Consider the following 18,387-nt stretch of genomic DNA (forward strand, 5'->3'; position numbering starts at 1 on the left):
CAAGAATATTGTTGCTGAATGCAGCTTGTGTGTGCTTTGTGCTCCTTTGCCCTGTTCAAATGATGAAAGGAAATAAAGTTTGTATTTTATCCAACTACCTGTGCTAAAAAGTGATGGGAACAGTGTTTATAATTTCTTCTACTTTTTCAGTGACACAAAGTTCAAGCTGCTTATCTAATTGGTGAAAATGCAATGTCTGTTTATCACACTCACTTTGACTATATATGTTGTAGCAAGAGATTGTTTCTCGCTTACGGCCATACCAGCCTGGGTACGCCCGATCTCGTCTGATCTCGGAAGCGAAGCAGGGTCGGGCCTGGTTAGTACTTGGATGGGAGACCGCCTGGGAATACCAGGTGCTGTAAGCATTTTGTCCACGAGGGTGTGCCCCTGCACTATTTCATCAGCAACACTGCCTTGTAGTAAGCATTTAATGATGAATTGACTAAATGCAGCTTCCTGCCTTTTTAATAGGATCAAATTTCCTTGTGTTTTCAATTAGCATCTGCCTTGTATTTATAAGACAAACAAGAATATTGTTGCTGAATGCAGCTTGTGTGTGCTTTGTGCTCCTTTGCCCTGTTCAAATGATGAAAGGAAATAAAGTTTGTATTTTATCCAACTACCTGTGCTAAAAAGTGATGGGAACAGTGTTTATAATTTCTTCTACTTTTTCAGTGACACAAAGTTCAAGCTGCTTATCTAATTGGTGAAAATGCAATGTCTGTTTATAAGACTCATTTTGACTATATATGTTGTAGCAAGAGATTGTTTCTCGCTTACGGCCATACCAGCCTGGGTACGCCCGATCTCGTCTGATCTCGGAAGCTAAGCAGGGTCGGGCCTGGTTAGTACTTGGATGGGAGACCGCCTGGGAATACCAGGTGCTGTAAGCATTTTGTCCACGAGGGGGTGCTCTTGCACTATTTCATCAGCAACACTGCCTTGTATTAAGCATTTAATGATGAATTGACTAAATATCTGTTTTATCAGACTCACTTTGACTATATATGTTGTAGCAAGAGATTGTTTCTCGCTTACGGCCATACCAGCCTGGGTACGCCCGATCTCGTCTGATCTCGGAAGCTAAGCAGGGTCGGGCCTGGTTAGTACTTGGATGGGAGACCGCCTGGGAATACCAGGTGCTGTAAGCATTTTGTCCACGAGGGTGTGCCCCTGCACTATTTCATCAGCAACACTGCCTTGTAGTGAGCATTTAATGATGAATTGACTAAATGCAGCTTCCTGCCTTTTTAATAGGATCAAATTTCCTTGTGTTTTCAATTAGCATCTGCCTTGTATTTATAAGACAAACAAGAATATTGTTGCTGAATGCAGCTTGTGTGTGCTTTGTGCTCCTTTGCCCTGTTCAAATGATGAAAGGAAATAAAGTTTGTATTTTATCCAACTACCTGTGCTAAAAAGTGATGGGAACAGTGTTTGTAATTTCTTCTACTTTTTCAGTGACACAAAGTTCAAGCTGCTTATCTAATTGGTGAAAATGCAATGTCTGTTTATCACACTCACTTTGACTATATATGTTGTAGCAAGAGATTGTTTCTCGCTTACGGCCATACCACCCTGGGTACGCCCGATCTCGTCTGATCTCGGAAGCTAAGCAGGGTCGGGCCTGGTTAGTACTTGGATGGGAGACCGCCTGGGAATACCAGGTGCTGTAAGCATTTTGTCCACGAGGGGGTGCTCTTGCACTATTTCATCAGCAACACTGCCTTGTATTAAGCATTTAATGATGAATTGACTAAATATCTGTTTTATCAGACTCACTTTGACTATATATGTTGTAGCAAGAGATTGTTTCTCGCTTACGGCCATACCAGCCTGGGTACGCCCGATCTCGTCTGATCTCGGAAGCTAAGCAGGGTCGGGCCTTGTTAGTACTTGGATGGGAGACCGCCTGGGAATACCAGGTGCTGTAAGCATTTTGTCCACGAGGGGGTGCTCTTGCACTATTTCATCAGCAACACTGCCTTGTATTAAGCATTTAATGATGAATTGACTAAATATCTGTTTTATCAGACTCACTTTGACTATATATGTTGTAGCAAGAGATTGTTTCTCGCTTACGGCCATACCAGCCTGGGTACGCCCGATCTCGTCTGATCTCGGAAGCTAAGCAGGGTCGGGCCTGGTTAGTACTTGGATGGGAGACCGCCTGGGAATACCAGGTGCTGTAAGCATTTTGTCCACGAGGGGGTGCTCTTGCACTATTTCATCAGCAACACTGCCTTGTATTAAGCATTTAATGATGAATTGACTAAATATCTGTTTTATCAGACTCACTTTGACTATATATGTTGTAGCAAGAGATCGTTTCTCGCTTACGGCCATACCATCCTGGGTACGCCCGATCTCGTCTGATCTCGGAAGCTAAGCAGGGTCGGGCCTGGTTAGTACTTGGATGGGAGACCGCCTGGGAATACCAGGTGCTGTAAGCATTTTGTCCACGAGGGGGTGCTCTTGCACTATTTCATCAGCAACACTGCCTTGTATTAAGCATTTAATGATGAATTGACTAAATATCTGTTTTATCAGACTCACTTTGACTATATATGTTGTAGCAAGAGATTGTTTCTCGCTTACGGCCATACCAGCCTGGGTACGCCCGATCTCGTCTGATCTCGGAAGCTAAGCAGGGTCGGGCCTGGTTAGTACTTGGATGGGAGACCGCCTGGGAATACCAGGTGCTGTAAGCATTTTGTCCACGAGGGTGTGCCCCTGCACTATTTCATCAGCAACACTGCCTTGTAGTGAGCATTTAATGATGAATTGACTAAATGCAGCTTCCTTCCTTTTTAATAGGATCAAATTTCCTTGTGTTTTCAATTAGCATCTGCCTTGTATTTATAAGACAAACAAGAATATTGTTGCTGAATGCAGCTTGTGTGTGCTTTGTGCTCCTTTGCCCTGTTCAAATGATGAAAGGAAATAAAGTTTGTATTTTATCCAACTACCTGTGCTAAAAAGTGATGGGAACAGTGTTTGTAATTTCTTCTACTTTTTCAGTGACACAAAGTTCAAGCTGCTTATCTAATTGGTGAAAATGCAATGTCTGTTTATCACACTCACTTTGACTATATATGTTGTAGCAAGAGATTGTTTCTCGCTTACGGCCATACCACCCTGGGTACGCCCGATCTCGTCTGATCTCGGAAGCTAAGCAGGGTCGGGCCTGGTTAGTACTTGGATGGGAGACCGCCTGGGAATACCAGGTGCTGTAAGCATTTTGTCCACGAGGGGGTGCTCTTGCACTATTTCATCAGCAACACTGCCTTGTATTAAGCATTTAATGATGAATTGACTAAATATCTGTTTTATCAGACTCACTTTGACTATATATGTTGTAGCAAGAGATTGTTTCTCGCTTACGGCCATACCAGCCTGGGTACGCCCGATCTCGTCTGATCTCGGAAGCTAAGCAGGGTCGGGCCTGGTTAGTACTTGGATGGGAGACCGCCTGGGAATACCAGGTGCTGTAAGCATTTTGTCCACGAGGGGGTGCTCTTGCACTATTTCATCAGCAACACTGCCTTGTATTAAGCATTTAATGATGAATTGACTAAATATCTGTTTTATCAGACTCACTTTGACTATATATGTTGTAGCAAGAGATTGTTTCTCGCTTACGGCCATACCATCCTGGGTACGCCCGATCTCGTCTGATCTCGGAAGCTAAGCAGGGTCGGGCCTGGTTAGTACTTGGATGGGAGACCGCCTGGGAATACCAGGTGCTGTAAGCATTTTGTCCACGAGGGTGTGCCCCTGCACTATTTCATCAGCAACACTGCCTTGTAGTGAGCATTTAATGATGAATTGACTAAATGCAGCTTCCTGCCTTTTTAATAGGATCAAATTTCCTTGTGTTTTCAATTAGCATCTGCCTTGTATTTATAAGACAAACAAGAATATTGTTGCTGAATGCAGCTTGTGTGTGCTTTGTGCTCCTTTGCCCTGTTCAAATGATGAAAGGAAATAAAGTTTGTATTTTATCCAACTACCTGTGCTAAAAAGTGATGGGAACAGTGTTTGTAATTTCTTCTACTTTTTCAGTGACACAAAGTTCAAGCTGCTTATCTAATTGGTGAAAATGCAATGTCTGTTTATCACACTCACTTTGACTATATATGTTGTAGCAAGAGATTGTTTCTCGCTTACGGCCATACCATCCTGGGTACGCCCGATCTCGTCTGATCTCGGAAGCTAAGCAGGGTCGGGCCTGGTTAGTACTTGGATGGGAGACCGCCTGGGAATACCAGGTGCTGTAAGCATTTTGTCCACGAGGGTGTGCCTCTGCACTATTTCATCAGCAACACTGCCTTGTAGTAAGCATTTAATGATGAATTGACTAAATGCAGCTTCCTGCCTTTTTAATAGGATCAAATTTCCTTGTGTTTTCAATTAGCATCTGCCTTGTATTTATAAGACAAACAAGAATATTGTTGCTGAATGCAGCTTGTGTGTGCTTTGTGCTCCTTTGCCCTGTTCAAATGATGAAAGGAAATAAAGTTTGTATTTTATCCAACTACCTGTGCTAAAAAGTGATGGGAACAGTGTTTATAATTTCTTCTACTTTTTCAGTGACACAAAGTTCAAGCTGCTTATCTAATTGGTGAAAATGCAATGTCTGTTTATCAGACTCATTTTGACTATATATGTTGTAGCAAGAGATTGTTTCTCGCTTACGGCCATACCAGCCTGGGTACGCCCGATCTCGTCTGATCTCGGAAGCTAAGCAGGGTCGGGCCTTGTTAGTACTTGGATGGGAGACCGCCTGGGAATACCAGGTGCTGTAAGCATTTTGTCCACGAGGGGGTGCTCTTGCACTATTTCATCAGCAACACTGCCTTGTATTAAGCATTTAATGATGAATTGACTAAATATCTGTTTTATCAGACTCACTTTGACTATATATGTTGTAGCAAGAGATTGTTTCTCGCTTACGGCCATACCAGCCTGGGTACGCCCGATCTCGTCTGATCTCGGAAGCTAAGCAGGGTCGGGCCTGGTTAGTACTTGAATGGGAGACTTCCTGGGAATACCAGGTGCTGTAAGCATTTTGTCCACGAGGGGGTGCTCTTGCACTATTTCATCAGCAACACTGCCTTGTATTAAGCGTTTAATGATGAATTGACTAAATATCTGTTTTATCAGACTCACTTTGACTATATATGTTGTAGCAAGAGATTGTTTCTCGCTTACGGCCATACCATCCTGGGTACGCCCGATCTCGTCTGATCTCGGAAGCTAAGCAGGGTCGGGCCTGGTTAGTACTTGGATGGGAGACCGCCTGGGAATACCAGGTGCTGTAAGCATTTTGTCCACGAGGGTGTGCCTCTGCACTATTTCATCAGCAACACTGCCTTGTAGTAAGCATTTAATGATGAATTGACTAAATGCAGCTTCCTGCCTTTTTAATAGGATCAAATTTCCTTGTGTTTTCAATTAGCATCTGCCTTGTATTTATAAGACAAACAAGAATATTGTTGCTGAATGCAGCTTGTGTGTGCTTTGTGCTCCTTTGCCCTGTTCAAATGATGAAAGGAAATAAAGTTTGTATTTTATCCAACTACCTGTGCTAAAAAGTGATGGGAACAGTGTTTATAATTTCTTCTACTTTTTCAGTGACACAAAGTTCAAGCTGCTTATCTAATTGGTGAAAATGCAATGTCTGTTTATCACACTTACTTTGACTATATATGTTGTAGCAAGAGATTGTTTCTCGCTTACGGCCATACCAGCCTGGGTACGCCCGATCTCGTCTGATCTCGGAAGCGAAGCAGGGTCGGGCCTGGTTAGTACTTGGATGGGAGACCGCCTGGGAATACCAGGTGCTGTAAACATTTTGTCCACGAGGGTGTGCCCCTGCACTATTTCATCAGCAACACTGCCTTGTAGTAAGCATTTAATGATGAATTGACTAAATGCAGCTTCCTGCCTTTTTAATAGGATCAAATTTCCTTGTGTTTTCAATTAGCATCTGCCTTGTATTTATAAGACAAACAAGAATATTGTTGCTGAATGCAGCTTGTGTGTGCTTTGTGCTCCTTTGCCCTGTTCAAATGATGAAAGGAAATAAAGTTTGTATTTTATCCAACTACCTGTGCTAAAAAGTGATGGGAACAGTGTTTATAATTTCTTCTACTTTTTCAGTGACACAAAGTTCAAGCTGCTTATCTAATTGGTGAAAATGCAATGTCTGTTTATCAGACTCATTTTGACTATATATGTTGTAGCAAGAGATTGTTTCTCGCTTACGGCCATACCAGCCTGGGTACGCCCGATCTCGTCTGATCTCGGAAACTAAGCAGGGTCGGGCCTGGTTAGTACTTGGATGGGAGACCGCCTGGGAATACCAGGTGCTGTAAGCATTTTGTCCACGAGGGGGTGCTCTTACACTATTTCATCAGCAACACTGCCTTGTATTAAGCATTTAATGATGAATTGACTAAATATCTGTTTTATCAGACTCACTTTGACTATATATGTTGTAGCAAGAGATTGTTTCTCGCTTACGGCCATACCAGCCTGGGTACTCCCGATCTCGTCTGATCTCGGAAGCTAAGCAGGGTCGGGCCTGGTTAGTACTTGGATGGGAGACCGCCTGGGAATACCAGGTGCTGTAAGCATTTTGTCCACGAGGGGGTGCTCTTGCACTATTTCATCAGCAACACTGCCTTGTATTAAGCATTTAATGATGAATTGACTAAATATCTGTTTTATCAGACTCACTTTGACTATATATGTTGTAGCAAGAGATTGTTTCTCGCTTACGGCCATACCATCCTGGGTACGCCCGATCTCGTCTGATCTCGGAAGCGAAGCAGGGTCGGGCCTGGTTAGTACTTGGATGGGAGACCGCCTGGGAATACCAGGTGCTGTAAACATTTTGTCCACGAGGGTGTGCCCCTGCACTATTTCATCAGCAACACTGCCTTGTAGTAAGCATTTAATGATGAATTGACTAAATGCAGCTTCCTGCCTTTTTAATAGGATCAAATTTCCTTGTGTTTTCAATTAGCATCTGCCTTGTATTTATAAGACAAACAAGAATATTGTTGCTGAATGCAGCTTGTGTGTGCTTTGTGCTCCTTTGCCCTGTTCAAATGATGAAAGGAAATAAAGTTTGTATTTTATCCAACTACCTGTGCTAAAAAGTGATGGGAACAGTGTTTGTAATTTCTTCTACTTTTTCAGTGACACAAAGTTCAAGCTGCTTATCTAATTGGTGAAAATGCAATGTCTGTTTATCACACTCACTTTGACTATATATGTTGTAGCAAGAGATTGTTTCTCGCTTACGGCCATACCAGCCTGGGTACGCCCGATCTCGTTTGATCTCGGAAGCGAAGCAGGGTCGGGCCTGGTTAGTACTTCGATGGGAGACCGCCTGGGAATACCAGGTGCTGTAAGCATTTTGTCCACGAGGGTGTGCCCCTGCACTATTTCATCTGCAACACTGCCTTGTAGTAAGCATTTAATGATGAATTGACTAAATGCAGCTTCCTGCCTTTTTAATAGGATCAAATTTCCTTGTGTTTTCAATTAGCATCTGCCTTGTATTTATAAGACAAACAAGAATATTGTTGCTGAATGCAGCTTGTGTGTGCTTTGTGCTCCTTTGCCCTGTTCAAATGATGAAAGGAAATAAAGTTTGTATTTTATCCAACTACCTGTGCTAAAAAGTGATGGGAACAGTGTTTATAATTTCTTCTACTTTTTCAGTGACACAAAGTTCAAGCTGCTTATCTAATTGGTGAAAATGCAATGTCTGTTTATCACACTCACTTTGACTATATATGTTGTAGCAAGAGATTGTTTCTCGCTTACGGCCATACCAGCCTGGGTACGCCCGATCTCGTCTGATCTCGGAAGCGAAGCAGGGTCGGGCCTGGTTAGTACTTGGATGAGAGACCGCCTGGGAATACCAGGTGCTGTAAACATTTTGTCCACGAGGGTGTGCCCCTGCACTATTTCATCAGCAACACTGCCTTGTAGTAAGCATTTAATGATGAATTGACTAAATGCAGCTTCCTGCCTTTTTAATAGGATCAAATTTCCTTGTGTTTTCAATTAGCATCTGCCTTGTATTTATAAGACAAACAAGAATATTGTTGCTGAATGCAGCTTGTGTGTGCTTTGTGCTCCTTTGCCCTGTTCAAATGATGAAAGGAAATAAAGTTTGTATTTTATCCAACTACCTGTGCTAAAAAGTGATGGGAACAGTGTTTATAATTTCTTCTACTTTTTCAGTGACACAAAGTTCAAGCTGCTTATCTAATTGGTGAAAATGCAATGTCTGTTTATCAGACTCATTTTGACTATATATGTTGTAGCAAGAGATTGTTTCTCGCTTACGGCCATACCAGCCTGGGTACGCCCGATCTCGTCTGATCTCGGAAGCTAAGCAGGGTCGGGCCTGGTTAGTACTTGGATGGGAGACCGCCTGGGAATACCAGGTGCTGTAAGCATTTTGTCCACGAGGGGGTGCTCTTGCACTATTTCATCAGCAACACTGCCTTGTATTAAGCATTTAATGATGAATTGACTAAATATCTGTTTTATCAGACTCACTTTGACTATATATGTTGTAGCAAGAGATTGTTTCTCGCTTACGGCCATACCAGCCTGGGTACGCCCGATCTCGTCTGACCTCGGAAGCTAAGCAGGGTCGGGCCTGGTTAGTACTTGGATGGGAGACCGCCTGGGAATACCAGGTGCTGTAAGCATTTTGTCCACGAGGGGGTGCTCTTGCACTATTTCATCAGCAACACTGCCTTGTATTAAGCATTTAATGATGAATTGACTAAATATCTGTTTTATCAGACTCACTTTGACTATATATGTTGTAGCAAGAGATTGTTTCTTGCTTACGGCCATACCATCCTGGGTACGCCCGATCTCGTCTGATCTCGGAAGCGAAGCAGGGTCGGGCCTGGTTAGTACTTGGATGGGAGACCGCCTGGGAATACCAGGTGCTGTAAACATTTTGTCCACGAGGGTGTGCCCCTGCACTATTTCATCAGCAACACTGCCTTGTAGTAAGCATTTAATGATGAATTGACTAAATGCAGCTTCCTGCCTTTTTAATAGGATCAAATTTCCTTGTGTTTTCAATTAGCATCTGCCTTGTATTTATAAGACAAACAAGAATATTGTTGCTGAATGCAGCTTGTGTGTGCTTTGTGCTCCTTTGCCCTGTTCAAATGATGAAAGGAAATAAAGTTTGTATTTTATCCAACTACCTGTGCTAAAAAGTGATGGGAACAGTGTTTATAATTTCTTCTACTTTTTCAGTGACACAAAGTTCAAGCTGCTTATCTAATTGGTGAAAATGCAATGTCTGTTTATCAGACTCATTTTGACTATATATGTTGTAGCAAGAGATTGTTTCTCGCTTACGGCCATACCAGCCTGGGTACGCCCGATCTCGTCTGATCTCGGAAGCTAAGCAGGGTCGGGCCTGGTTAGTACTTGGATGGGAGACCGCCTGGGAATACCAGGTGCTGTAAGCATTTTGTCCACGAGGGGGTGCTCTTGCACTATTTCATCAGCAACACTGCCTTGTATTAAGCATTTAATGATGAATTGACTAAATATCTGTTTTATCAGACTCACTTTGACTATATATGTTGTAGCAAGAGATTGTTTCTCGCTTACGGCCATACCAGCCTGGGTACGCCCGATCTCGTCTGATCTCGGAAGCTAAGCAGGGTCGGGCCTGGTTAGTACTTGGATGTGAGACCGCCTGGGAATACCAGGTGCTGTAACCATTTTGTCCACGAGGGGGTGCTCTTGCACTATTTCATCAGCAACACTGCCTTGTATTAAGCATTTAATGATGAATTGACTAAATATCTGTTTTATCAGACTCACTTTGACTATATATGTTGTAGCAAGAGATTGCTTCTCGCTTACGGCCATACCATCCTGGGTACGCCCGATCTCGTCTGATCTCGGAAGCTAAGCAGGGTCGGGCCTGGTTAGTACTTGGATGGGAGACCGCCTGGGAATACCAGGTGCTGTAAGCATTTTGTCCACGAGGGTGTGCCTCTGCACTATTTCATCAGCAACACTGCCTTGTAGTAAGCATTTAATGATGAATTGACTAAATGCAGCTTCCTGCCTTTTTAATAGGATCAAATTTCCTTGTGTTTTCAATTAGCATCTGCCTTGTATTTATAAGACAAACAAGAATATTGTTGCTGAATGCAGCTTGTGTGTGCTTTGTGCTCCTTTGCCCTGTTCAAATGATGAAAGGAAATAAAGTTTGTATTTTATCCAACTACCTGTGCTAAAAAGTGATGGGAACAGTGTTTGTAATTTCTTCTACTTTTTCAGTGACACAAAGTTCAAGCTGCTTATCTAATTGGTGAAAATGCAATGTCTGTTTATCACACTCACTTTGACTATATATGTTGTAGCAAGAGATTGTTTCTCGCTTACGGCCATACCAGCCTGGGTACGCCCGATCTCGTCTGATCTCGGAAGCTAAGCAGGGTCGGGCCTGGTTAGTACTTGGATGTGAGACCGCCTGGGAATACCAGGTGCTGTAAGCATTTTGTCCACGAGGGGGTGCTCTTGCACTATTTCATCAGCAACACTGCCTTGTATTAAGCATTTAATGATGAATTGACTAAATATCTGTTTTATCAGACTCACTTTGACTATATATGTTGTAGCAAGAGATTGCTTCTCGCTTACGGCCATACCATCCTGGGTACGCCCGATCTCGTCTGATCTCGGAAGCTAAGCAGGGTCGGGCCTGGTTAGTACTTGGATGGGAGACCGCCTGGGAATACCAGGTGCTGTAAGCATTTTGTCCACGAGGGTGTGCCTCTGCACTATTTCATCAGCAACACTGCCTTGTAGTAAGCATTTAATGATGAATTGACTAAATGCAGCTTCCTGCCTTTTTAATAGGATCAAATTTCCTTGTGTTTTCAATTAGCATCTGCCTTGTATTTATAAGACAAACAAGAATATTGTTGCTGAATGCAGCTTGTGTGTGCTTTGTGCTCCTTTGCCCTGTTCAAATGATGAAAGGAAATAAAGTTTGTATTTTATCCAACTACCTGTGCTAAAAAGTGATGGGAACAGTGTTTGTAATTTCTTCTACTTTTTCAGTGACACAAAGTTCAAGCTGCTTATCTAATTGGTGAAAATGCAATGTCTGTTTATCACACTCACTTTGACTATATATGTTGTAGCAAGAGATTGTTTCTCGCTTACGGCCATACCAGCCTGGGTACGCCCGATCTCGTCTGATCTCGGAAGCGAAGCAGGGTCGGGCCTGGTTAGTACTTGGATGGGAGACCGCCTGGGAATACCAGGTGCTGTAAGTATTTTGTCCACGAGGGTGTGCCCCTGCACTATTTCATCAGCAACACTGCCTTGTAGTAAGCATTTAATGATGAATTGACTAAATGCAGCTTCCTGCCTTTTTAATAGGATCAAATTTCCTTGTGCTTTCAATTAGCATCTGCCTTGTATTTATAAGACAAACAAGAATATTGTTGCTGAATGCAGCTTGTGTGTGCTTTGTGCTCCTTTGCCCTGTTCAAATGATGAAAGGAAATAAAGTTTGTATTTTATCCAACTACCTGTGCTAAAAAGTGATGGGAACAGTGTTTGTAATTTCTTCTACTTTTTCAGTAACACAAAGTTCAAGCTGCTTATCTAATTGGTGAAAATGCAATGTCTGTTTATCACACTCACTTTGACTATATATGTTGTAGCAAGAGATTGTTTCTCGCTTACGGCCATACCAGCCTGGGTACCCCCGATCTCGTCTGATCTCGGAAGCTAAGCAGGGTCGGGCCTGGTTAGTACTTGGATGGGAGACCGCCTGGGAATACCAGGTGCTGTAAGCATTTTGTCCACGAGGGGGTGCTCTTGCACTATTTCATCAGCAACACTGCCTTGTATTAAGCATTTAATGATGAATTGACTAAATGTCTGTTTTATCAGACTCACTTTGACTATATATGTTGTAGCAAGAGATTGTTTCTCGCTTACGGCCATACCATCCTGGGTACGCCCGATCTCGTCTGATCTCGGAAGCTAAGCAGGGTCGGGCCTGGTTAGTACTTGGATGGGAGACCGCCTGGGAATACCAGGTGCTGTAAGCATTTTGTCCACGAGGGTGTGCCTCTGCACTATTTCATCAGCAACACTGCCTTGTAGTAAGCATTTAATGATGAATTGACTAAATGCAGCTTCCTGCCTTTTTAATAGGATCAAATTTCCTTGTGTTTTCAATTAGCATCTGCCTTGTATTTATAAGACAAACAAGAATATTGTTGCTGAATGCAGCTTGTGTGTGCTTTGTGCTCCTTTGCCCTGTTCAAATGATGAAAGGAAATAAAGTTTGTATTTTATCCAACTACCTGTGCTAAAAAGTGATGGGAACAGTGTTTGTAATTTCTTCTACTTTTTCAGTGACACAAAGTTCAAGCTGCTTATCTAATTGGTGAAAATGCAATGTCTGTTTATCACACTCACTTTGACTATATATGTTGTAGCAATAGATTGTTTCTCGCATACGGCCATACCAGCCTGGGTACGCCCGATCTCGTCTGATTTCGGAAGCGAAGCAGGGTCGGGCCTGGTTTGTACTTGGATGGGAGACCGCCTGGGAATACCAGGTGCTGTAAGCATTTTGTCCACGAGGGTGTGCCCCTGCACTATTTCATCAGCAACACTGCCTTGTAGTAAGCATTTAATGATGAATTGACTAAATGCAGCTTCCTGCCTTTTTAATAGGATCAAATTTCCTTGTGTTTTCAATTAGCATCTGCCTTGTATTTATAAGACAAACAAGAATATTGTTGCTGAATGCAGCTTGTGTGTGCTTTGTGCTCCTTTGCCCTGTTCAAATGATGGAAGGAAATAAAGTTTGTATTTTATCCAACTACCTGTGCTAAAAAGTGATGGGAACAGTGTTTATAATTTCTTCTACTTTTTCAGTGACACAAAGTTCAAGCTGCTTATCTAATTGGTGAAAATGCAATGTCTGTTTATCAGACTCATTTTGACTATATATGTTGTAGCAAGAGATTGTTTCTCACTTACGGCCATACCAGCCTGGGTACGCCCGATCTCGTCTGATCTCGGAAGCTAAGCAGGGTCGGGCCTGGTTAGTACTTGGATGGGAGACCGCCTGGGAATACCAGGTGCTGTAAGCATTTTGTCCACGAGGGGGTGCTCTTGCACTATTTCATCAGCAACACTGCCTTGTATTAAGCATTTAATGATGAATTGACTAAATATCTGTTTTATCAGACTCACTTTGACTATATATGTTGTAGCAAGAGATTGTTTCTCGCTTACGGCCATACCAGCCTGGGTACGCCCGATCTCGTCTGATCTCGGAAGCAAAGCAGGGTCTGGCCTGGTTAGTACTTGGATGGGAGACCGCCTGGGAATACCAGGTGCTGTAAGCATTTTGTCCACGAGGGGGTGCTCTTGCACTATTTCATCAGCAACACTGCCTTGTATTAAGCATTTAATGATGAATTGACTAAATATCTGTTTTATCAGACTCACTTTGACTATATATGTTGTAGCAAGAGATTTTTTCTCGCTTACGGCCATACCATCCTGGGTACGCCCGATCTCGTCTGATCTCGGAAGCTAAGCAGGGTCGGGCCTGGTTAGTACTTGGATGGGAGACCGCCTGGGAATACCAGGTGCTGTAAGCATTTTGTCCACGAGGGTGTGCCCCTGCACTATTTCATCAGCAACACTGCCTTGTAGTAAGCATTTAATGATGAATTGACTAAATGCAGCTTCCTGCCTTTTTAATAGGATCAAATTTCCTTGTGTTTTCAATTAGCATCTGCCTTGTATTTATAAGACAAACAAGAATATTGTTGCTGAATGCAGCTTGTGTGTGCTTTGTGCTCCTTTGCCCTGTTCAAATGATGAAAGGAAATAAAGTTTGTATTTTATCCAACTACCTGTGCTAAAAAGTGATGGGAACAGTGTTTGTAATTTCTTCTACTTTTTCAGTGACACAAAGTTCAAGCTGCTTATCTAATTGGTGAAAATGCAATGTCTGTTTATCACACTCACTTTGACTATATATGTTGTAGCAAGAGATTGTTTCTCGCTTACGGCCATACCAGCCTCGGTACGCCCGATCTCGTCTGATCTCGGAAGCTAAGCAGGGTCGGGCCTGGTTAGTACTTGGATGGGAGACCGCCTGGGAATACCAGGTGCTGTAAGCATTTTGTCCACGAGGGTGTGCCCCTGCACTATTTCATCAGCAACACTGCCTTGTAGTAAGCATTTAATGATGAATTGACTAAATGCAGCTTCCTGCCTTTTTAATAGGATCAAATTTCCTTGTGTTTTCAATTAGCATCTGCCTTGTATTTATAAGACAAACAAGAATATTGTTGCTGAATGCAGCTTGTGTGTGCTTTGTGCTCCTTTGCCCTGTTCAAATGATGAAAGGAAATAAAGTTTGTATTTTATCCAACTACCTGTGCTAAAAAGTGATGGGAACAGTGTTTGTAATTTCTTCTACTTTTTCAGTGACACAAAGTTCAAGCTGCTTATCTAATTGGTGAAAGTTCAATGTCTGTTTATCACACTCACTTTGACTATATATGTTGTAGCAAGAGATTGTTTCTCGCTTACGGCCATACCAGCCTGGGTACGCCCGATCTCGTCTGATCTCGGAAGCGAAGCAGGGTCGGGCCTGGTTAGTACTTGGATGGGAGACCGCCTGGGAATACCAGGTGCTGTAAGCATTTTGTCCACGAGGGGGTGCTCTTGCACTATTTCATCAGCAACACTGCCTTGTATTAAGCATTTAATGATGAATTGACTAAATGTCTGTTTTATCAGACTCACTTTGACTATATATGTTGTAGCAAGAGATTGTTTCTCGCTTACGGCCATACCATCCTGGGTACGCCCGATCTCGTCTGATCTCGGAAGCTAAGCAGGGTCGGGCCTGGTTAGTACTTGGATGGGAGACCGCCTGGGAATACCAGGTGCTGTAAGCATTTTGTCCACGAGGGTGTGCCTCTGCACTATTTCATCAGCAACACTGCCTTGTAGTAAGCATTTAATGATGAATTGACTAAATGCAGCTTCCTGCCTTTTTAATAGGATCAAATTTCCTTGTGTTTTCAATTAGCATCTGCCTTGTATTTATAAGACAAACAAGAATATTGTTGCTGAATGCAGCTTGTGTGTGCTTTGTGCTCCTTTGCCCTGTTCAAATGATGAAAGGAAATAAAGTTTGTATTTTATCCAACTACCTGTGCTAAAAAGTGATGGGAACAGTGTTTGTAATTTCTTCTACTTTTTCAGTGACACAAAGTTCAAGCTGCTTATCTAATTGGTGAAAATGCAATGTCTGTTTATCACACTCACTTTGACTATATATGTTGTAGCAATAGATTGTTTCTCGCATACGGCCATACCAGCCTGGGTACGCCCGATCTCGTCTGATTTCGGAAGCGAAGCAGGGTCGGGCCTGGTTTGTACTTGGATGGGAGACCGCCTGGGAATACCAGGTGCTGTAAGCATTTTGTCCACGAGGGTGTGCCCCTGCACTATTTCATCAGCAACACTGCCTTGTAGTAAGCATTTAATGATGAATTGACTAAATGCAGCTTCCTGCCTTTTTAATAGGATCAAATTTCCTTGTGTTTTCAATTAGCATCTGCCTTGTATTTATAAGACAAACAAGAATATTGTTGCTGAATGCAGCTTGTGTGTGCTTTGTGCTCCTTTGCCCTGTTCAAATGATGGAAGGAAATAAAGTTTGTATTTTATCCAACTACCTGTGCTAAAAAGTGATGGGAACAGTGTTTATAATTTCTTCTACTTTTTCAGTGACACAAAGTTCAAGCTGCTTATCTAATTGGTGAAAATGCAATGTCTGTTTATCAGACTCATTTTGACTATATATGTTGTAGCAAGAGATTGTTTCTCACTTACGGCCATACCAGCCTGGGTACGCCCGATCTCGTCTGATCTCGGAAGCTAAGCAGGGTCGGGCCTGGTTAGTACTTGGATGGGAGACCGCCTGGGAATACCAGGTGCTGTAAGCATTTTGTCCACGAGGGGGTGCTCTTGCACTATTTCATCAGCAACACTGCCTTGTATTAAGCATTTAATGATGAATTGACTAAATATCTGTTTTATCAGACTCACTTTGACTATATATGTTGTAGCAAGAGATTGTTTCTCGCTTACGGCCATACCAGCCTGGGTACGCCCGATCTCGTCTGATCTCGGAAGCAAAGCAGGGTCTGGCCTGGTTAGTACTTGGATGGGAGACCGCCTGGGAATACCAGGTGCTGTAAGCATTTTGTCCACGAGGGGGTGCTCTTGCACTATTTCATCAGCAACACTGCCTTGTATTAAGCATTTAATGATGAATTGACTAAATATCTGTTTTATCAGACTCACTTTGACTATATATGTTGTAGCAAGAGATTTTTTCTCGCTTACGGCCATACCATCCTGGGTACGCCCGATCTCGTCTGATCTCGGAAGCTAAGCAGGGTCGGGCCTGGTTAGTACTTGGATGGGAGACCGCCTGGGAATACCAGGTGCTGTAAGCATTTTGTCCACGAGGGTGTGCCCCTGCACTATTTCATCAGCAACACTGCCTTGTAGTAAGCATTTAATGATGAATTGACTAAATGCAGCTTCCTGCCTTTTTAATAGGATCAAATTTCCTTGTGTTTTCAATTAGCATCTGCCTTGTATTTATAAGACAAACAAGAATATTGTTGCTGAATGCAGCTTGTGTGTGCTTTGTGCTCCTTTGCCCTGTTCAAATGATGAAAGGAAATAAAGTTTGTATTTTATCCAACTACCTGTGCTAAAAAGTGATGGGAACAGTGTTTGTAATTTCTTCTACTTTTTCAGTGACACAAAGTTCAAGCTGCTTATCTAATTGGTGAAAATGCAATGTCTGTTTATCACACTCACTTTGACTATATATGTTGTAGCAAGAGATTGTTTCTCGCTTACGGCCATACCAGCCTCGGTACGCCCGATCTCGTCTGATCTCGGAAGCTAAGCAGGGTCGGGCCTGGTTAGTACTTGGATGGGAGACCGCCTGGGAATACCAGGTGCTGTAAGCATTTTGTCCACGAGGGTGTGCCCCTGCACTATTTCATCAGCAACACTGCCTTGTAGTAAGCATTTAATGATGAATTGACTAAATGCAGCTTCCTGCCTTTTTAATAGGATCAAATTTCCTTGTGTTTTCAATTAGCATCTGCCTTGTATTTATAAGACAAACAAGAATATTGTTGCTGAATGCAGCTTGTGTGTGCTTTGTGCTCCTTTGCCCTGTTCAAATGATGAAAGGAAATAAAGTTTGTATTTTATCCAACTACCTGTGCTAAAAAGTGATGGGAACAGTGTTTGTAATTTCTTCTACTTTTTCAGTGACACAAAGTTCAAGCTGCTTATCTAATTGGTGAAAGTTCAATGTCTGTTTATCACACTCACTTTGACTATATATGTTGTAGCAAGAGATTGTTTCTCGCTTACGGCCATACCAGCCTGGGTACGCCCGATCTCGTCTGATCTCGGAAGCGAAGCAGGGTCGGGCCTGGTTAGTACTTGGATGGGAGACCGCCTGGGAATACCAGGTGCTGTAAGCATTTTGTCCACGAGGGTGTGCCCCTGCACTATTTCATCAGCAACACTGCCTTGTAGTAAGCATTTAATGATGAATTGACTAAATGCAGCTTCCTGCCTTTTTAATAGGATCAAATTTCCTTGTGTTTTCAATTAGCATCTGCCTTGTATTTATAAGACAAACAAGAATATTGTTGCTGAATGCAGCTTGTGTGTGCTTTGTGCTCCTTTGCCCTGTTCAAATGATGAAAGGAAATAAAGTTTGTATTTTATCCAACTACCTGTGCTAAAAAGTGATGGGAACAGTGTTTATAATTTCTTCTACTTTTTCAGTGACACAAAGTTCAAGCTGCTTATCTAATTGGTGAAAATGCAATGTCTGTTTATCAGACTCATTTTGACTATATATGTTGTAGCAAGAGATTTTTTCTCGCTTACGGCCATACCAGCCTGGGTACGCCCGATCTCGTCTGATCTCGGAAGCTAAGCAGGGTCGGGCCTGGTTAGTACTTGGATGGGAGACCGCCTGGGAATACCAGGTGCTGTAAGCATTTTGTCCACGAGGGGGTGCTCTTGCACTATTTCATCAGCAACACTGCCTTGTATTAAGCATTTAATGATGAATTGACTAAATGCAGCTTCCTGCCTTTTTAATAGGATCAAATTTCCTTGTGTTTTCAATTAGCATCTGCCTTGTATTTATAAGACAAACAAGAATATTGTTGCTGAATGCAGCTTGTGTGTGCTTTG

The 18,387-nt window shown here is 42.6% G+C and overlaps 46 non-coding genes across 46 annotated transcripts; all 46 read left to right on the plus strand.

Annotated features, from left to right (window-relative positions):
- The first annotated feature begins 249 nt into the window (after positions 1 to 249).
- Positions 250 to 368, plus strand: LOC145882309 (5S ribosomal RNA). Its single transcript, XR_014393875.1, has one exon. It is a non-coding gene; the product is annotated as a 5S ribosomal RNA (ribosomal RNA).
- Positions 369 to 777: 409 nt separating this feature from the next.
- LOC145853852 (5S ribosomal RNA) lies at positions 778 to 896 on the plus strand. Its single transcript, XR_014374737.1, has one exon. It is a non-coding gene; the product is annotated as a 5S ribosomal RNA (ribosomal RNA).
- Positions 897 to 1,035: 139 nt separating this feature from the next.
- Positions 1,036 to 1,154, plus strand: LOC145853853 (5S ribosomal RNA). The gene has a single exon (XR_014374738.1). It is a non-coding gene; the product is annotated as a 5S ribosomal RNA (ribosomal RNA).
- Positions 1,155 to 1,563: 409 nt separating this feature from the next.
- Positions 1,564 to 1,682, plus strand: LOC145854175 (5S ribosomal RNA). Its single transcript, XR_014375060.1, has one exon. It is a non-coding gene; the product is annotated as a 5S ribosomal RNA (ribosomal RNA).
- Positions 1,683 to 1,821: 139 nt separating this feature from the next.
- Positions 1,822 to 1,940, plus strand: LOC145886210 (5S ribosomal RNA). The gene has a single exon (XR_014397794.1). It is a non-coding gene; the product is annotated as a 5S ribosomal RNA (ribosomal RNA).
- Positions 1,941 to 2,079: 139 nt separating this feature from the next.
- On the plus strand, positions 2,080 to 2,198 carry LOC145853854 (5S ribosomal RNA). Its single transcript, XR_014374739.1, has one exon. It is a non-coding gene; the product is annotated as a 5S ribosomal RNA (ribosomal RNA).
- A 139-nt stretch (positions 2,199 to 2,337) lies between these two features.
- Positions 2,338 to 2,456, plus strand: LOC145884708 (5S ribosomal RNA). Its single transcript, XR_014396287.1, has one exon. It is a non-coding gene; the product is annotated as a 5S ribosomal RNA (ribosomal RNA).
- A 139-nt stretch (positions 2,457 to 2,595) lies between these two features.
- Positions 2,596 to 2,714, plus strand: LOC145853855 (5S ribosomal RNA). The gene has a single exon (XR_014374740.1). It is a non-coding gene; the product is annotated as a 5S ribosomal RNA (ribosomal RNA).
- Positions 2,715 to 3,123: 409 nt separating this feature from the next.
- Positions 3,124 to 3,242, plus strand: LOC145854286 (5S ribosomal RNA). The gene has a single exon (XR_014375171.1). It is a non-coding gene; the product is annotated as a 5S ribosomal RNA (ribosomal RNA).
- A 139-nt stretch (positions 3,243 to 3,381) lies between these two features.
- Positions 3,382 to 3,500, plus strand: LOC145853856 (5S ribosomal RNA). Its single transcript, XR_014374741.1, has one exon. It is a non-coding gene; the product is annotated as a 5S ribosomal RNA (ribosomal RNA).
- A 139-nt stretch (positions 3,501 to 3,639) lies between these two features.
- On the plus strand, positions 3,640 to 3,758 carry LOC145884817 (5S ribosomal RNA). The gene has a single exon (XR_014396397.1). It is a non-coding gene; the product is annotated as a 5S ribosomal RNA (ribosomal RNA).
- A 409-nt stretch (positions 3,759 to 4,167) lies between these two features.
- LOC145884928 (5S ribosomal RNA) lies at positions 4,168 to 4,286 on the plus strand. The gene has a single exon (XR_014396508.1). It is a non-coding gene; the product is annotated as a 5S ribosomal RNA (ribosomal RNA).
- A 409-nt stretch (positions 4,287 to 4,695) lies between these two features.
- On the plus strand, positions 4,696 to 4,814 carry LOC145886211 (5S ribosomal RNA). The gene has a single exon (XR_014397795.1). It is a non-coding gene; the product is annotated as a 5S ribosomal RNA (ribosomal RNA).
- A 139-nt stretch (positions 4,815 to 4,953) lies between these two features.
- LOC145885125 (5S ribosomal RNA) lies at positions 4,954 to 5,072 on the plus strand. Its single transcript, XR_014396705.1, has one exon. It is a non-coding gene; the product is annotated as a 5S ribosomal RNA (ribosomal RNA).
- Positions 5,073 to 5,211: 139 nt separating this feature from the next.
- On the plus strand, positions 5,212 to 5,330 carry LOC145885039 (5S ribosomal RNA). The gene has a single exon (XR_014396619.1). It is a non-coding gene; the product is annotated as a 5S ribosomal RNA (ribosomal RNA).
- A 409-nt stretch (positions 5,331 to 5,739) lies between these two features.
- LOC145885910 (5S ribosomal RNA) lies at positions 5,740 to 5,858 on the plus strand. Its single transcript, XR_014397494.1, has one exon. It is a non-coding gene; the product is annotated as a 5S ribosomal RNA (ribosomal RNA).
- Positions 5,859 to 6,267: 409 nt separating this feature from the next.
- On the plus strand, positions 6,268 to 6,386 carry LOC145885398 (5S ribosomal RNA). Its single transcript, XR_014396979.1, has one exon. It is a non-coding gene; the product is annotated as a 5S ribosomal RNA (ribosomal RNA).
- A 139-nt stretch (positions 6,387 to 6,525) lies between these two features.
- On the plus strand, positions 6,526 to 6,644 carry LOC145857557 (5S ribosomal RNA). Its single transcript, XR_014378456.1, has one exon. It is a non-coding gene; the product is annotated as a 5S ribosomal RNA (ribosomal RNA).
- A 139-nt stretch (positions 6,645 to 6,783) lies between these two features.
- Positions 6,784 to 6,902, plus strand: LOC145882918 (5S ribosomal RNA). Its single transcript, XR_014394490.1, has one exon. It is a non-coding gene; the product is annotated as a 5S ribosomal RNA (ribosomal RNA).
- Positions 6,903 to 7,311: 409 nt separating this feature from the next.
- LOC145885114 (5S ribosomal RNA) lies at positions 7,312 to 7,430 on the plus strand. The gene has a single exon (XR_014396694.1). It is a non-coding gene; the product is annotated as a 5S ribosomal RNA (ribosomal RNA).
- Positions 7,431 to 7,839: 409 nt separating this feature from the next.
- On the plus strand, positions 7,840 to 7,958 carry LOC145851954 (5S ribosomal RNA). The gene has a single exon (XR_014373806.1). It is a non-coding gene; the product is annotated as a 5S ribosomal RNA (ribosomal RNA).
- A 409-nt stretch (positions 7,959 to 8,367) lies between these two features.
- Positions 8,368 to 8,486, plus strand: LOC145853857 (5S ribosomal RNA). The gene has a single exon (XR_014374742.1). It is a non-coding gene; the product is annotated as a 5S ribosomal RNA (ribosomal RNA).
- A 139-nt stretch (positions 8,487 to 8,625) lies between these two features.
- LOC145881890 (5S ribosomal RNA) lies at positions 8,626 to 8,744 on the plus strand. The gene has a single exon (XR_014393458.1). It is a non-coding gene; the product is annotated as a 5S ribosomal RNA (ribosomal RNA).
- Positions 8,745 to 8,883: 139 nt separating this feature from the next.
- LOC145882919 (5S ribosomal RNA) lies at positions 8,884 to 9,002 on the plus strand. Its single transcript, XR_014394491.1, has one exon. It is a non-coding gene; the product is annotated as a 5S ribosomal RNA (ribosomal RNA).
- Positions 9,003 to 9,411: 409 nt separating this feature from the next.
- LOC145853859 (5S ribosomal RNA) lies at positions 9,412 to 9,530 on the plus strand. Its single transcript, XR_014374744.1, has one exon. It is a non-coding gene; the product is annotated as a 5S ribosomal RNA (ribosomal RNA).
- Positions 9,531 to 9,669: 139 nt separating this feature from the next.
- LOC145851940 (5S ribosomal RNA) lies at positions 9,670 to 9,788 on the plus strand. The gene has a single exon (XR_014373792.1). It is a non-coding gene; the product is annotated as a 5S ribosomal RNA (ribosomal RNA).
- A 139-nt stretch (positions 9,789 to 9,927) lies between these two features.
- On the plus strand, positions 9,928 to 10,046 carry LOC145885147 (5S ribosomal RNA). Its single transcript, XR_014396727.1, has one exon. It is a non-coding gene; the product is annotated as a 5S ribosomal RNA (ribosomal RNA).
- A 409-nt stretch (positions 10,047 to 10,455) lies between these two features.
- LOC145886500 (5S ribosomal RNA) lies at positions 10,456 to 10,574 on the plus strand. The gene has a single exon (XR_014398085.1). It is a non-coding gene; the product is annotated as a 5S ribosomal RNA (ribosomal RNA).
- Positions 10,575 to 10,713: 139 nt separating this feature from the next.
- LOC145885256 (5S ribosomal RNA) lies at positions 10,714 to 10,832 on the plus strand. The gene has a single exon (XR_014396837.1). It is a non-coding gene; the product is annotated as a 5S ribosomal RNA (ribosomal RNA).
- A 409-nt stretch (positions 10,833 to 11,241) lies between these two features.
- On the plus strand, positions 11,242 to 11,360 carry LOC145885095 (5S ribosomal RNA). The gene has a single exon (XR_014396675.1). It is a non-coding gene; the product is annotated as a 5S ribosomal RNA (ribosomal RNA).
- A 409-nt stretch (positions 11,361 to 11,769) lies between these two features.
- On the plus strand, positions 11,770 to 11,888 carry LOC145881785 (5S ribosomal RNA). The gene has a single exon (XR_014393355.1). It is a non-coding gene; the product is annotated as a 5S ribosomal RNA (ribosomal RNA).
- A 139-nt stretch (positions 11,889 to 12,027) lies between these two features.
- LOC145885363 (5S ribosomal RNA) lies at positions 12,028 to 12,146 on the plus strand. Its single transcript, XR_014396944.1, has one exon. It is a non-coding gene; the product is annotated as a 5S ribosomal RNA (ribosomal RNA).
- A 409-nt stretch (positions 12,147 to 12,555) lies between these two features.
- On the plus strand, positions 12,556 to 12,674 carry LOC145852284 (5S ribosomal RNA). The gene has a single exon (XR_014374138.1). It is a non-coding gene; the product is annotated as a 5S ribosomal RNA (ribosomal RNA).
- Positions 12,675 to 13,083: 409 nt separating this feature from the next.
- LOC145883080 (5S ribosomal RNA) lies at positions 13,084 to 13,202 on the plus strand. The gene has a single exon (XR_014394653.1). It is a non-coding gene; the product is annotated as a 5S ribosomal RNA (ribosomal RNA).
- Positions 13,203 to 13,341: 139 nt separating this feature from the next.
- Positions 13,342 to 13,460, plus strand: LOC145850824 (5S ribosomal RNA). The gene has a single exon (XR_014372672.1). It is a non-coding gene; the product is annotated as a 5S ribosomal RNA (ribosomal RNA).
- A 139-nt stretch (positions 13,461 to 13,599) lies between these two features.
- Positions 13,600 to 13,718, plus strand: LOC145885473 (5S ribosomal RNA). Its single transcript, XR_014397054.1, has one exon. It is a non-coding gene; the product is annotated as a 5S ribosomal RNA (ribosomal RNA).
- Positions 13,719 to 14,127: 409 nt separating this feature from the next.
- Positions 14,128 to 14,246, plus strand: LOC145885001 (5S ribosomal RNA). Its single transcript, XR_014396581.1, has one exon. It is a non-coding gene; the product is annotated as a 5S ribosomal RNA (ribosomal RNA).
- A 409-nt stretch (positions 14,247 to 14,655) lies between these two features.
- On the plus strand, positions 14,656 to 14,774 carry LOC145882310 (5S ribosomal RNA). Its single transcript, XR_014393876.1, has one exon. It is a non-coding gene; the product is annotated as a 5S ribosomal RNA (ribosomal RNA).
- Positions 14,775 to 14,913: 139 nt separating this feature from the next.
- LOC145885582 (5S ribosomal RNA) lies at positions 14,914 to 15,032 on the plus strand. Its single transcript, XR_014397165.1, has one exon. It is a non-coding gene; the product is annotated as a 5S ribosomal RNA (ribosomal RNA).
- Positions 15,033 to 15,441: 409 nt separating this feature from the next.
- Positions 15,442 to 15,560, plus strand: LOC145852285 (5S ribosomal RNA). Its single transcript, XR_014374139.1, has one exon. It is a non-coding gene; the product is annotated as a 5S ribosomal RNA (ribosomal RNA).
- Positions 15,561 to 15,969: 409 nt separating this feature from the next.
- Positions 15,970 to 16,088, plus strand: LOC145883081 (5S ribosomal RNA). The gene has a single exon (XR_014394654.1). It is a non-coding gene; the product is annotated as a 5S ribosomal RNA (ribosomal RNA).
- A 139-nt stretch (positions 16,089 to 16,227) lies between these two features.
- On the plus strand, positions 16,228 to 16,346 carry LOC145850825 (5S ribosomal RNA). The gene has a single exon (XR_014372673.1). It is a non-coding gene; the product is annotated as a 5S ribosomal RNA (ribosomal RNA).
- Positions 16,347 to 16,485: 139 nt separating this feature from the next.
- On the plus strand, positions 16,486 to 16,604 carry LOC145885693 (5S ribosomal RNA). The gene has a single exon (XR_014397276.1). It is a non-coding gene; the product is annotated as a 5S ribosomal RNA (ribosomal RNA).
- A 409-nt stretch (positions 16,605 to 17,013) lies between these two features.
- On the plus strand, positions 17,014 to 17,132 carry LOC145885002 (5S ribosomal RNA). Its single transcript, XR_014396582.1, has one exon. It is a non-coding gene; the product is annotated as a 5S ribosomal RNA (ribosomal RNA).
- Positions 17,133 to 17,541: 409 nt separating this feature from the next.
- On the plus strand, positions 17,542 to 17,660 carry LOC145882311 (5S ribosomal RNA). Its single transcript, XR_014393877.1, has one exon. It is a non-coding gene; the product is annotated as a 5S ribosomal RNA (ribosomal RNA).
- Positions 17,661 to 18,069: 409 nt separating this feature from the next.
- On the plus strand, positions 18,070 to 18,188 carry LOC145853860 (5S ribosomal RNA). The gene has a single exon (XR_014374745.1). It is a non-coding gene; the product is annotated as a 5S ribosomal RNA (ribosomal RNA).
- The last annotated feature ends 199 nt before the right edge of the window (positions 18,189 to 18,387 follow it).

The sequence above is a fragment of the Salmo salar genome, chromosome 08 (genome assembly GCF_965601325.2).
Source record: "Salmo salar chromosome 08, fSalSal1, whole genome shotgun sequence".
NCBI lineage: Eukaryota > Metazoa > Chordata > Actinopteri > Salmoniformes > Salmonidae > Salmo > Salmo salar.